At 47.4% G+C, this 12,324-nt stretch overlaps 1 pseudogene; it reads left to right on the top strand.

Moving 5' to 3' along the window:
• Positions 1-3,165: 3,165 nt before the first annotated feature.
• Positions 3,166-4,697, top strand: LOC149358077 (beta,beta-carotene 15,15'-dioxygenase pseudogene; annotated as a pseudogene).
• The last annotated feature ends 7,627 nt before the right edge of the window (positions 4,698-12,324 follow it).

The raw sequence follows: 12,324 nt of genomic DNA on the forward strand, positions 1-12,324 counted from the left end.
CACGGGCACTCTTTTCTCTCTCTAAATCCGGATCAATGTCTGAAAGATCGCATAAGATACATATAAAGCTCCTCGTTAGCCAAGGCGTACGAACGAGGCTGCGTCGACTAGAGCTATAGCGTATGCGATCCGTGAATGAAGGGCCTGGGGTTCGATTCCCGACGAATCTCACCAATTTTCACATCAGCGCAATTCATTTACTTCATTTGCTTACATGTCCTAAAGACGTTTGAGTCCTGCTGCGACGTTCTAATCAACAGTTTTCTGTATTCCACGTGTTACATAGCCACTTTTTCAATCAATCCAGATATTTCGCTCACAACGCCGATGCCGGATTTTCTGCATGACGGGAGCGTTACGCCGTTGAGTAACAAACCAACCAAACTGTGCAAGTACACTACTATTTCTCTTCGTAGCATGTGCGGAATGGCTAACCGTCAGGTGGAGACCTAACAACTGTCTTTCACAGAAAGTAAGCGGCTCCTCCGTCGACCGACAAGCCGAGAAGTAAGCAACTCAAAAGGGTTATATAGATATATAAGGTTGAACACCAAAGCAAAAAAGGTTTAGAACTCGGCGAGTGCATGCTTTGTCGTCTATAAGCATTTCGTGCTGACTGACGGCGCAACTATGTAGTTTTCAACCTCACTGCCAACTGCATAGTAATGCTGTTCAGCTCTTAGTGCGGTGGATAGGGCGTCTACTTTCAGAGCACGCATCCGTATCCTGAGCCTTGCCCATTCGTCCGTGCCTGCTATACGGTCGTCGCCTTAAAATTCTGATCGGAAATAAGGCTTCGATGTCAGGCAGCAGTATTGCACGGTGTCATGCGGCAAGCTCACTTCCGCAAATATATTTGATGTTGTTGAGTTGAGCCCCATGGCGACACCTGTATTTAGTTTTGTGACCTTTTCCACCTTAGAAAAGCTCCGTTTTCGGCGACAAAATATCTTGTTAGAACTTCGCAATCTGTCCAGACAGGCCAATTTTCAATTTGTACTTATTTTGCTTCTAGAGCAACATAGGTTAATTCTTTTCTTTTTTTTTTTTGTGGATAAAACCTTCGCCCCTTTGCAGCCACGAGACCTGTGTTATTAAAACGTTTCTGTCGTTCAGAGTTCGGCCAGTCTGTCGAGTGAACTTTTCTTGGCAATTGTGGTGAAATTAGTCTGGAATACTGCAGCAATCTCCACGACAAACGTTTGAGGCGTACGCGGGTCGTTATGACTGGCATCAGCACTCTGAAATATTTCGTGCAAGCTGGCAGAAGGACTCAGTTCACTTCTGTTGAAAACACCAGACTCGTTACACTTCCAACAGCCGCCGTCCAGCTCTATTTATTACGCTGATCACGAACGCATCTTTCCGAATAAAATACACAAGGTTCAAGAGCACCTCTTCTTGCACTCGGAATCGTAGCATGGAAGATACGTGTGCTGATGTATCAACGAGCTCGTTCACAGAAATACACGCAAAAGGTTATCAGAAGTTACTGGAAAGCGCGCTTGACGTGGTGTCGGAGTGTGTACGTGAGAAAGGCTGAAAGTAATTAGAGTTTATAGCTGGAATGAAAGGCAAGAGCGCGCGTAGTTACAACTGCTCGCATAACAGAGACTTCATACCTAGTGGCGAATATGATCGCTCTTTTAGCAATTCCTTAAGTTTGAGTAAAATGTGCTCAAATATGTTCAATAGGTATTTTGGCTGGAAGGATGGCATTTAAACGCTGCAGCATAGCAGTGATGTTGGAAGTACGAGCGGAGCGAGATGGTAAAATGAGAAGTGTTGCACATGTTTTGCTATTGTGCAAGTGCCAGTTTCATTAACGTGGTTCCGCATTCACCATAAGTATTTTGGGTGTCATTTACATGTACCCTCAGTATTACTCAGCGATAACTGCGAAAGAGCGTTCTATACACTAAATTTAGATGGGGGCGTAATATCATTCATTGCGAAAGCTCTTTATTTGCTTTGCCTGGTGGCGAGGTGCAGTATTTAATGGCTGCAGAAAAGCTACCCCAGTTGATTTAAACCTAAGACAACTATCGTAGGTTCGGCAATTTTTTAAGGCATTTCGCTAGCGATGCTTTTGAAGAGCGAAACTTAGTGAAAGATCCCCTTAGTCATTGCATAACGATGGCGCCGTTAGGCCACGGATTAACTTGCGAAAGTCACAAAGTATTAATGAGGCCGCCTCATGTGCAAACGGTAAGTTATAGGTTGAATGTCTGAGCGACAACAGCAGGTGTCATCCTGACACAAATTGAGAAAATTTCATCAAAGTTGCCTTTTTTTCTGTTCCAGAATACGGTCATTATTATGGATGAATTTACCGTCTTTACGACAAGTAACCGGGAGCGGAGTTTGTTGGCCAGATATATTATGGAGCCCTTACGGCACCCCTAAACCCAAAAGGTATCGAAATGTCAGGAAAAGGGTTCTCCTTACCTTAGACAGATTTAGAGTTTAAGAGGTGCATAAGTGCTCCTCTAACATGGCTAAGAAACAAACCCCATTGCCTGGCTACTTTTGGACCACACTGTACATCCATACATTCACTCATAGTAAAAAGAGGAGGAGGTTTCAAAGCCAACGTATTTACGGGGAATCTCTTAACTTGTAAACGCTCTTTGACCATCTAAACTGGCAATGTGACCCTTTAGTTTGACCCTGTAAATTCTCCTCTACTGTTACGTAAGGTACGAACTTAAATACAGCCTCGAATGCTCGGATAAGAGTACGGTCTTTTTACAGAACAAGTGCATGAGCCCCTGCCACAGTAATAAGGGATCAGAAGTCTATGCCCTACGTAAACACGAGTGAGATAAATAGTATCATCCGGGGCTAGAAGAGCGCTGCGCTTTGTTAGGTTCTGAAAAGAAGGCCTTATCTTTCTCATGGCCCTTGAGTTTTATCTCCCTTTGACGCCCCGTTGTTCAGCGTGTTATGTCGACGGAGAACTGGCATCAGCGGTTCTAACCACACTGACACGCAAAGAGCCCACAAAGTGGTTTCGCAGCAGATCCACCTCTTCGGATTGGTGGTTTTCGTTTGTGCGACACAGGTGCCGCGTTCCGCCTCTACGCCACAGCTCCTTGGGCTCCTAGAACAAACAGCCGACGCCAGAGGACTAAAAGCATTTCGTGCTGGGCAACAACCTCCAGCACACGATGGCAGCGTGCCAAGAGGAGTCACCGGCAGAAAGCATCGACCTAAGAAAGTTTTACGGGCGCTCGTGCGTACCAGAGGTGTCGGAACCAGTCGCAGGCTTACTGCAGGGACAGCTACCCGCTTGGTTGCAAGGCAAGTTGCTTCGGAACGGGCCGGGTATGGCATCAGTGGGCGCTGATCGATACAACCACGCGTTCGACAGTCTCGCACTTATACGACAGTTCAGCATTGAGAATGGCCAGGTGTTATACCGAAACCGCTTCCTGCGAAGCCAGTCCTTCCTCCGCAACCAGAAAGCCAACCGGATCGTCGTCTCGGAGTTCGGTACAATGGCTCACCCCGACCCTTGCTCCAGCGTGTTCGAGCGGCTGTCGTCTTATTTCTCCTTAGACATGTCGGACAATGCCCTCGTAAATGTGATGCCCATAGGCGACGAGGTCTACGCCATGACAGAGACACCGCACTTGTTCCGCGTTGACCCGAATACGCTGGAGACGCTTGAGAGGAAGAACCTCAAGAATTTGGTGGCTGTGCACATCGCCACCGCGCACCCGCACTTGGACCCGGGGGACGGCACCACGTACAACATTGGCACGCAGATGGGGGCACGTCCAACATTCATCTTGGTTCGATATCCTGGTGGCATGGAAGGCGGTGTGAGTTCAGTGGACCATGTGACGGCCGTGGGCAAGATACCGCTGCAGTCCCGGGTGGCGGCGCCCTACATCCATAGCTTCGGTTTGACAGAGAATTGGGTGGTGGTGCTTGAGCAATCTCTAGTTCTCCACATACCATCCATGCTTAAAGCCAAATTTTTCCATCAGAAAACTTATATGGACGCCCTTAAATTTGATTCTAAGAAAAATGTTCGTTTTCACGTTATGAACAAGAACACGGGAAGCCTACATCCTGGAGGGATCGAAAGCGCTGCATTTTTCACGTTCCATCATATTAATGCTTTTGAACGCGGAGAGGAACTTGTGGTAGACCTAATCTGCTTCGACGATGACAGCATTATCAGGGCTTTCGAACTGAAAGGGAATAACACCACCTCGGGCAAGAGCGGCTATATGCGCCGTTTTGTGCTACCTTTGAATCTAGCACCGAACGAGCGCGTCTGTGTAGAACCGCAGTGCCTGGCAAAGAACAAGCTGTGCGGTGAACTGCCGCGAATCAACCAAAATCTGAACGGGAAACCGTACCACTTCGTGTACACTCTGAGTAACGTCGAGGGTGAGGAGCAGAGGCCGTTCATCTCCAAGCTTGACGTCTCTACGGGTGACTGGCTGCGCTGGGAAAGGGAAGGATGGTTCCCATCCGAACCCGTATTCGTCCCCCGTCCGGGAGCCGTCGAAGAAGATGACGGCGTCGTCCTTAGTTCCATTCTTCGAGAGGATGACGAAAGGAAGTTGGCCCTGGTTGTGATCGACGCGCGAACCTTTCAGCAGCTGGCCGTGGCGGAATTCGACTGTCCGTCTTCAATACCGGCTGATTTTCACGGATGGTTTCTCCAGCAAGAAGTCTAGGCTCCGTCTAAGGAAAGTGACACCAGCGACGCATTACCTGGGAAAAGACAGTGATGCGATACTTCTTTCGCCATGCCTGAGGGAAAAGCCGATACGGGTATAGTGTACAATGGCCGAAAGCACTGCGGAGAAGAGCTGCATGGGATTTATGGATTTCGTGCTGGATATATATGCAATTGTGTACAGTGGTTAGTAAAAATAAAGGTAGGGTTTTAACGTAGTTAAACTGAGTGGACATGCGAAAGCATGTGTTTAGCCTGGTTGGCTCGTGGTTTTGCTTTGCTGGGTCGTTGGCACGGCTGGTAACGATTATTAGACTCAGGTTAAGCTCTGATTGAGGTTAAACTGCTCTGATCTCAGCACGCCCCAGATGGAAGCCGATGAAGACGAGGGTGTGCAATGCGCGTAGCGCGTGAGTGTGTTGTAGTTTAACCCGAGGCGCGATCGGCTGGGGCATAGTGCTGTCGCGGAGTGGCCAGCGGAGCTGTTCTGTTCGCGCCGTGGGGGGGTTCGAACCCCAGTTGCGGCAATATTTATTTTATTTCTGCACCTTCAGGGCCAGGGATGCCACAATATTCTTGGTTGGGTTTGACCCTGTGAAGTAGTGCTTTCGCACGAAACAATTTCCTCAAGTGATCGAAGGCCAGCGCCGTGGAAAGAAGAAGAAAAATATACAATTCGTTGCAGGCGATGTTTTCCTGCTGAACAACCCCCACGTCTGAGGACTGTGGTTTAACACAGCGGAATGCACTCACGTGCTATCCCTCATAGCCTGAGTCGCTTTGGGAGGTTAAACCCTAATAAAATAAAACAAAAAAAACTGAAGCTATCTTTTTCTACCTTTTCTTGCGCGTTGATATTGGATTGCGTAGAAACATGTAGCCCGAATTGAGGTTGGGACGAAGGAAGACACACAAGGACAAGCGCTCGTCCTTGCATGTATTCCTTCGTCCGACTGTGGTTTATGGGGGTTTAACGCCGCAAAGCGACTCAGATTGTGAGGGACGCCGCAGTGGATTGCTCCGGATAATTTCTACCACCAGGGGTTCTTCAACCTGCACTGACATCGCACAGTACAAAGGCCGATAGAATTCCGCCTCCATCGAAATTCGACCGCCGCAGCCAGGATCGAACCCGCGTCTTTCGTTTCAGCAGCCGAGCACCATAACCTCTCAGCCACCGCGAAGACCTTCGCCCGAGTGTCAATTCACGCTGTTTCTATTTAGTGAATTAAGAACTTGCCCAAACTTCTTTTTCGGTTTGATAATTTCACACAGATAATTATGCGATAGTGTTTGGATTTTTAGTTTTTTATAGGGTTTAACGTACGAAAACGACTGGTTCCATGAGGGACGCCGTAGTGGAGGCCTTCAGATAATTTCTACCACCTGGGGTTCTTTAACGTGCACTGACACCGCACAGTACAGGAGCCTCTAGAATTTCGCCCAAATCAAAATGTGTACGCCGAGAACGGGATCGAACCCGCGTCTTTTGCGTCAGGCAGTCGAGCACCATAAACTCTGAGCCACCACAGCGGCTATATGCGATGGTGTGCAGGCATGGTTATTGGTATAGAGTAGTCCAAAGGTTGACAGAGAGGTGGGCAGATTGCTTCTGCTCAAGCAACTGTGACTATAACGCACACAGAAAAAAAATGTACTGAACCATTTTCTAAAAGCGATCACTATTCTCCATCCCAGCCCTATTTAATTCCTGGGAAAGGACGCTGAATGGGCGAGTTTATTTCAAAGGGGCCCGTTTTCCTTAATGAGAGCGTGCCCATTTCCAACTAACACGAAAAGGTGTGGAATTACGTAAAGGGCTTCAGTTTTCAACGCGGGTGTTGCTCACAAAAATGTCGTACGTATGATCTTGTTCTATGGGCTAAGTCTAGAAAAACCTGCGCATTTGTATTCCGCCACACATTTCTGGGACGTAAGGCCTTTAATTTACATTATTAGCACCTCTTGCACTACACATAGCGTTGCAGGCAGAAGCCTGTTTCTATGTTATTTTTGAGCTCTTTCTTTAGATTGGTTTCATGGGCTGCCGGCGTCTATGCATCCAGTGTTGTCACTCTGCTACAGAAGGCTACAGGGCTCTTTGTCCGGCGCGTAGCGTTTTGCAAAAACAACGGGTTCGAGGTGAGTTGCAAGAAGGGCATGGTACGCGCTTTGCTTTCTTTTTTTTTTCTTGCGGACTCCGCTCTGCAGGCTTTTGCTGTAATCTCTTCGGTACGACTCGCGACAGTAGCGCATGACCGATAAGATAAGTGGCTACTGAGCATTACAGATACAACAATGGAAGTCTGCTAACGTTTGTCTTTACTTCGTTAAGATAAGATAAAAATGACAGCGCTAGTAGGTCATTTTTTGTAAAGTTGCGCTAGAATCGAACAAGGAAGAGTTTTGGAACCACTCAAAAGCGAAAATGCGCATTGCGTACTTGAGACCTTATTAAAAAACTCTGGGAGCAATATTTTAAAAGGGGCAATGAGGAGAAATTAGAGTTCGCTTGCGTGGATAGAACACCAGCTTCTGATCACAAAAACACCACTGTAACTGAAAACAAAGCGTTTGCAAGGTAGGAAACAGTAAGAACCGAAATTCAGATATTGCTGCCACAGGCCAATTTCTCAAGTACAAGCGCGATGACAAAAACACCGAAAAAGCACAGATCTCAGATGCCTACAAATATGCATGAAGGTTACGGGCCTGAATATTCAATGAGGTTTCGTTTCCAAACTGCTGGTGTATTTTTATCACAGAAGAAAGACGGCAAAAGACATCCTAAATCAATGTTCTTGGATTGGGTCAGTTTGAAAACAACGACGGCCCGCCGGGCAGCGGAGCAGACTCAAGCTATCGTCACCTAGGCGGTGGCGCTGGGGTCGCTTTGAGATGTCGGACTTCTGCTACTCCCTTCATGAGGAGCTTCAGCAGGGCGCGGCTAGCGTGCGTACAGAAACATATTTAAGGAACACAAACGTAGTTTGTGCCTCGATCTCTTTTTTATTACGGAAACTAAACGGTTTAGTGGCATTTATAACCATAATCTCGCCCAGGCACGTTAAAGATGCGTTGGCAAACAGCTTCTGACATGCGTATTCAATACAATAAAGTCAGTTGCAATGCTAAACGCGCACTATGTGAAAGCTGCTTGTTACGGGAGATCGGCAATGCTCCAGACGATCCGTATTTATAAATAATTCTGATCAAATCAGATAAGTACATCATCCAAACTTGGTATTGAAAAAGCCAGACTGTAGTATGCCATCTCTAAGTCAAATTACAGCGTGAATGAGCGAGTGGCTTAACTGAAAGGAGCATTTTACGGTACCCGTTTAATGTTGCAGCAGTCTATGTACTGCTTTCAAACGCTATCGCATTAGATGAACGAGCTGTTACATCTGAGATTCGCAGTATATTTCTATCCTGACATGTGAAAAAGGCGAGGGTTACTTAGCTAAAGGGAGCATTGACCACGAATTAAAAAAGATGACAGGACAAATGGGTCTTCACTTTTAAAATTCTTTTCCTAAGTTTCAGTCCCTTTGAGACGCTAAACCCCATAAAACCAATCTAAACCGAACCAGTTTTGTCAATCCAGACTACACAGGGCCAAGCGGCACGTCTAGTTTCTTCCGATTTTGCAGTGCGGAACCACCAAAAGGACTTTCAGTTTCGGCCGGGATTTATACCCAAAGGCACAACCCCGAGCATCTTGCCCTAGCGTATGTGAAGTTTACACCACGAGTTCGAAATCCGAGAAGTTATCAACTGCCACCAGCGGTACCCGCGGCTGGAAGCAGCCGCACCCATCCCCTTAGAAGGTGTGAAGCGCGGCCCAACGTGGACAATTTCAAACTGGCCACGTGACTAAGAGCAGCCAATGGGCCTCGCGGCATCGAAGAGAAGACCAAGAAAACTAACGCGGTACTGTCGCCGCCCGAGAGGTAGCTCTCGCGTCTCTTCGCGAGTAAAGCTGCGACAGAACGTGTCTAACCTTACCGAAAAGAGTTGACCTAAACGTTGGAAGGCTAAAGAAAAACCTATACTTGGCGCCGCCAAGTGCAGCTAGTTCCTCTCCGGCGCTTCGCGGCTACGCCCGCTATTCACACCCGCGCAGTTTCGTTTTTGACGCCCCTCGATTTACAAGTGCGAGAGCAGCAGAGGAAATCCAAGTGCCCGTCTAAGTTCTCCTCGGAGAAAGTTCTTCCCTCGGCACGCACCTACGACTTTTTTTTGTTTGCTTTTACCGCAGTTTACCCTATGCTAGAGCACGGCTTGCTACTTCGAGTCCCCGTGTGCCCGCTCATAGCCAAGGTACGCGTACGTACTGCGTAGTCGCTTCTCCTAATGATCGATAACAATTCAGCGTCGCAATAACATCGAAGATGGAGGCTGCTGCAAAGAAAAAGATCGGGCATTGTGACGTCGTACGTTGCCTTAACAGCCCTGCAAATTCACAGCAGGGCAGTAGCATTGTTGGTGGGTATTGTAGAGTGCCGCTAGATGAGCCGCGGCGGACCAGTTTGTTGAATGCTGTGCCAATACGAACAACGAAAGGCATGCAGGGTATCACTGTATGCGGAAGTGTGCTATCTACATTTTCGTCCTCAACACTGCTTGCTCAATGCATTCTTGAGTGAGTCTTTTGGGATTCTCTGGAAGCTCCGCAATCGATCCCGATTCGCGGTTCCATCTATACTACCGGTAACAAGTGCCCAGCAGGCCTCGTTGAAGCGCGACGACAGCTGTTTTGTGAGCGCGCTAACTCTTCAGGGACCACAATAAGGCCCTGAAGTAAAATTATTAGTGGACGTCAGAATGCCAACACTCCGAAAATGCGACTTATCGCCTCGGTTTTCTGTTCTATGCATTCGTCTCAATAATAGCATTTTTAACAATGCGCGCTTTGATATAAATGTGCCCTGAATAAGACTCCTCTATGAGGTCCCCAGGCCCACAGTAAGGAGCATCGGTAGCATTGAGTTCAATACGTTTCTGACCACAATTGCTGAGGCGACTGCATAATCAGAGAAATCAGGCGGTGTCTGTAAGCTTAGTTCACCTTCAGCCGGTAAATGCGTACGGTAATTTTTATCACTGCGAATAATTAAGATTGCACCTCGTATCGGTAAGCGATTGCTGCTGGCGGGTTTCAGAAGCTGCTTTCACTCACTTCGAGAACACGCTTCGGAAAACGCAGAGGGAAACGCCTGCGGCTAGCTATAATGTTGCTTGGACCTCCACAGCCGCAAGCACTGCGCTTGGCGTGTTCGCTTAGCTGCGCAACTTCTTCTACTAGCCTTATCATTACAGAATTAAAAGGGGTACTCAGGAGAAACTGAACTTGGCTGGTATCGATAGAATATCAGCTACCAAGCACAAAAACACTACTTTTTTGAAAACAAACCTCTTGTATGGAGGAAAAGAGCAAAAACTAAAATACAGGTATCGCCGACGCAGGCCAATCTCGCAAGTACAAACGTGATGGTGAAATAGGAGAAAAGAAACTACCGATCTCTGAGGCTGACAAAGGTTCATGAAGGTTACGTGTTTGATCGATATTGAAGTATATAAGTTTTGTTTCGAAACCACTAGTTCACTTTTATCACACGAGGGAGACGGAAAAAGGACAACCTGAATGTTGGAGATCAAAGAAAATTTGCAGTTGGCGGTGCAACACGTGGCCAGCTGAGTTTCGGTATGTTTTGGTGTGCTTCGCGGCTATGCGTTCTGCTTGTCCACACGGTTTCGTTATGCGCCTCGATTTACAAGGGCGGAGCAACAGAGGACCTCCAAGTGCCTCTCTGAGTGCTCCTTGGACGAAGTTTGAGCAACGGCACGCCACTGCGACAAGGAAAAAGAGCTGTGTATAGCCAATGTTCAACGCGCCTCCACGTTAGTAAACACACCGCTTGGCGTGTTCGCTTCGTCAACGTAACAAGACGCTGGGCTGCAAACCAGCCCTACGAGGACTATTATAACAGAATTGAAATATGCCCGCACGTACCAGTCGCTACACATCAGTCGTGACGGTGGCTCGTCCTCGACAGCGACGCTGCCGACTCCTCGGAGCGAGGACTTTCTTGCCGGACCCACTGCCTAAGCCCTCGAAAACATCGAAGGCTTTGTGGGGTTGAGATTGCTGAATTCAGGCCGCAGTTCTTTGAGAGATCTTTGTTGTCGGAACGGGCAACGGGATCCATCGCAACTTTGGTGCAAACGTAAACTAAGCGGCGACGGCTGATAAGAGGCCTTCAACGTCCGGCCGGCAGCAGTTCTCATTTCGGCTGCTGCTAGGCGAGAGCGCAGCGTTCGACGACAGCAGTCACGAATTCCTCGTTCCGTTTCCACCGCTTTACGAGGCTGTTCTCTTATTTCGTCATCAGAGAGTCCTGAGTTTTAATCGTAGCGGCTGGAAAAAGTGTTTCAACTTTGAATCCAAACCTCTTAGCAATGAATGCACCTTTCGTTGCCGTACAAGTGGCAAGAAAGCCACCAAATGCCGAAATATCGCATTTTGCCAGCAAAAAAAAAAAGATTTGATAGCGTTGTGCTTAGTGCCTTTTAAAAATTTCATTATGTAGCATTCTGAACTCATCAGTCGTCACGGCATATCGGCGATGACAGCTTCTCCACCAGTAGCTTTGTTTGCTGACGACACTGCCGCCTAGTCGGCGCTCGGATGTTCTTGGCATTCATGCTAGCCCAGTAGCTACAGTCCTCAAAAGCATTGCACGCTTTCTTGGGCTGAGGTCGCTGAAGTGCAGGCGGAGTTCTCCGCGAGAACTTCGTTGTCAGACAAGAGGGCAAGCGACAACAAAACCCACGCAGTGCGTACCTACAGGAGTTTGCTGAGAAAAAAAACTTTATAGATTTGTCCTCAGTGTCCCTTTAAAGCACAGGCCTTCCCAAAATATTCCTTCACTGTGAATTGAGTTTGCTAAATAAATAGTGCATTTTGACATGGGGTGAGAACACCAAATGGAGACATGCTTATGACTGGTTGAACATACCTGAATATTTTAATCACTTGAAAGCTATAGATATACAGTTTTTGGTTTTGCTTTAGTGAATAGAAAACGCAGAACTTGTTTAACGATAAATAAACACCACCACCACGCACAGTAAGGAAGTGCTGGAGAGGTAAAAAGCGCAGAGACAAAATGAGAGGAAGAAGAGAGGCAGTCATTTCTTTTTTTATGGCGAGACGCATCTAAGTTTGTAATCATGAGTTATTAAACGCAGCTTCGATGCAAGACAACTTCCATCGGTATCACTCATTCATAGGTACAGTGAGATCACTCAAGCCAAGTGATTCACTTTCATAGGCCTGCAACATTCTCTTCAAGGCCTCATTTATTTAGGGCGGTGCCGGCAGAAACAAGCCGCAACATGGGTTTCCATGACGCGCGGTGAAGGACAATTAGAGCCAACGGTAACGGAGGCAGAATGATGCGTAGAAAAGTCGGCCAGGAATTAACCCAGTTCATTGCCGTCACTTGGCTTAACTTGACAGTCAAAATTCCTATCAAGTTAAATCGACTGAAGAGTTACGGCGGCGATTGAGTACTGACTTGTCCCAGCACAGTTCAGTCTTGGTCGTCGTTGGCCTTGTT

Source organism: Amblyomma mixtum, chromosome 3 (assembly GCF_055824585.1).
Source record: "Amblyomma mixtum isolate Tamu chromosome 3, ASM5582458v1, whole genome shotgun sequence".
In the NCBI taxonomy this organism is placed as follows: domain Eukaryota; kingdom Metazoa; phylum Arthropoda; class Arachnida; order Ixodida; family Ixodidae; genus Amblyomma; species Amblyomma mixtum.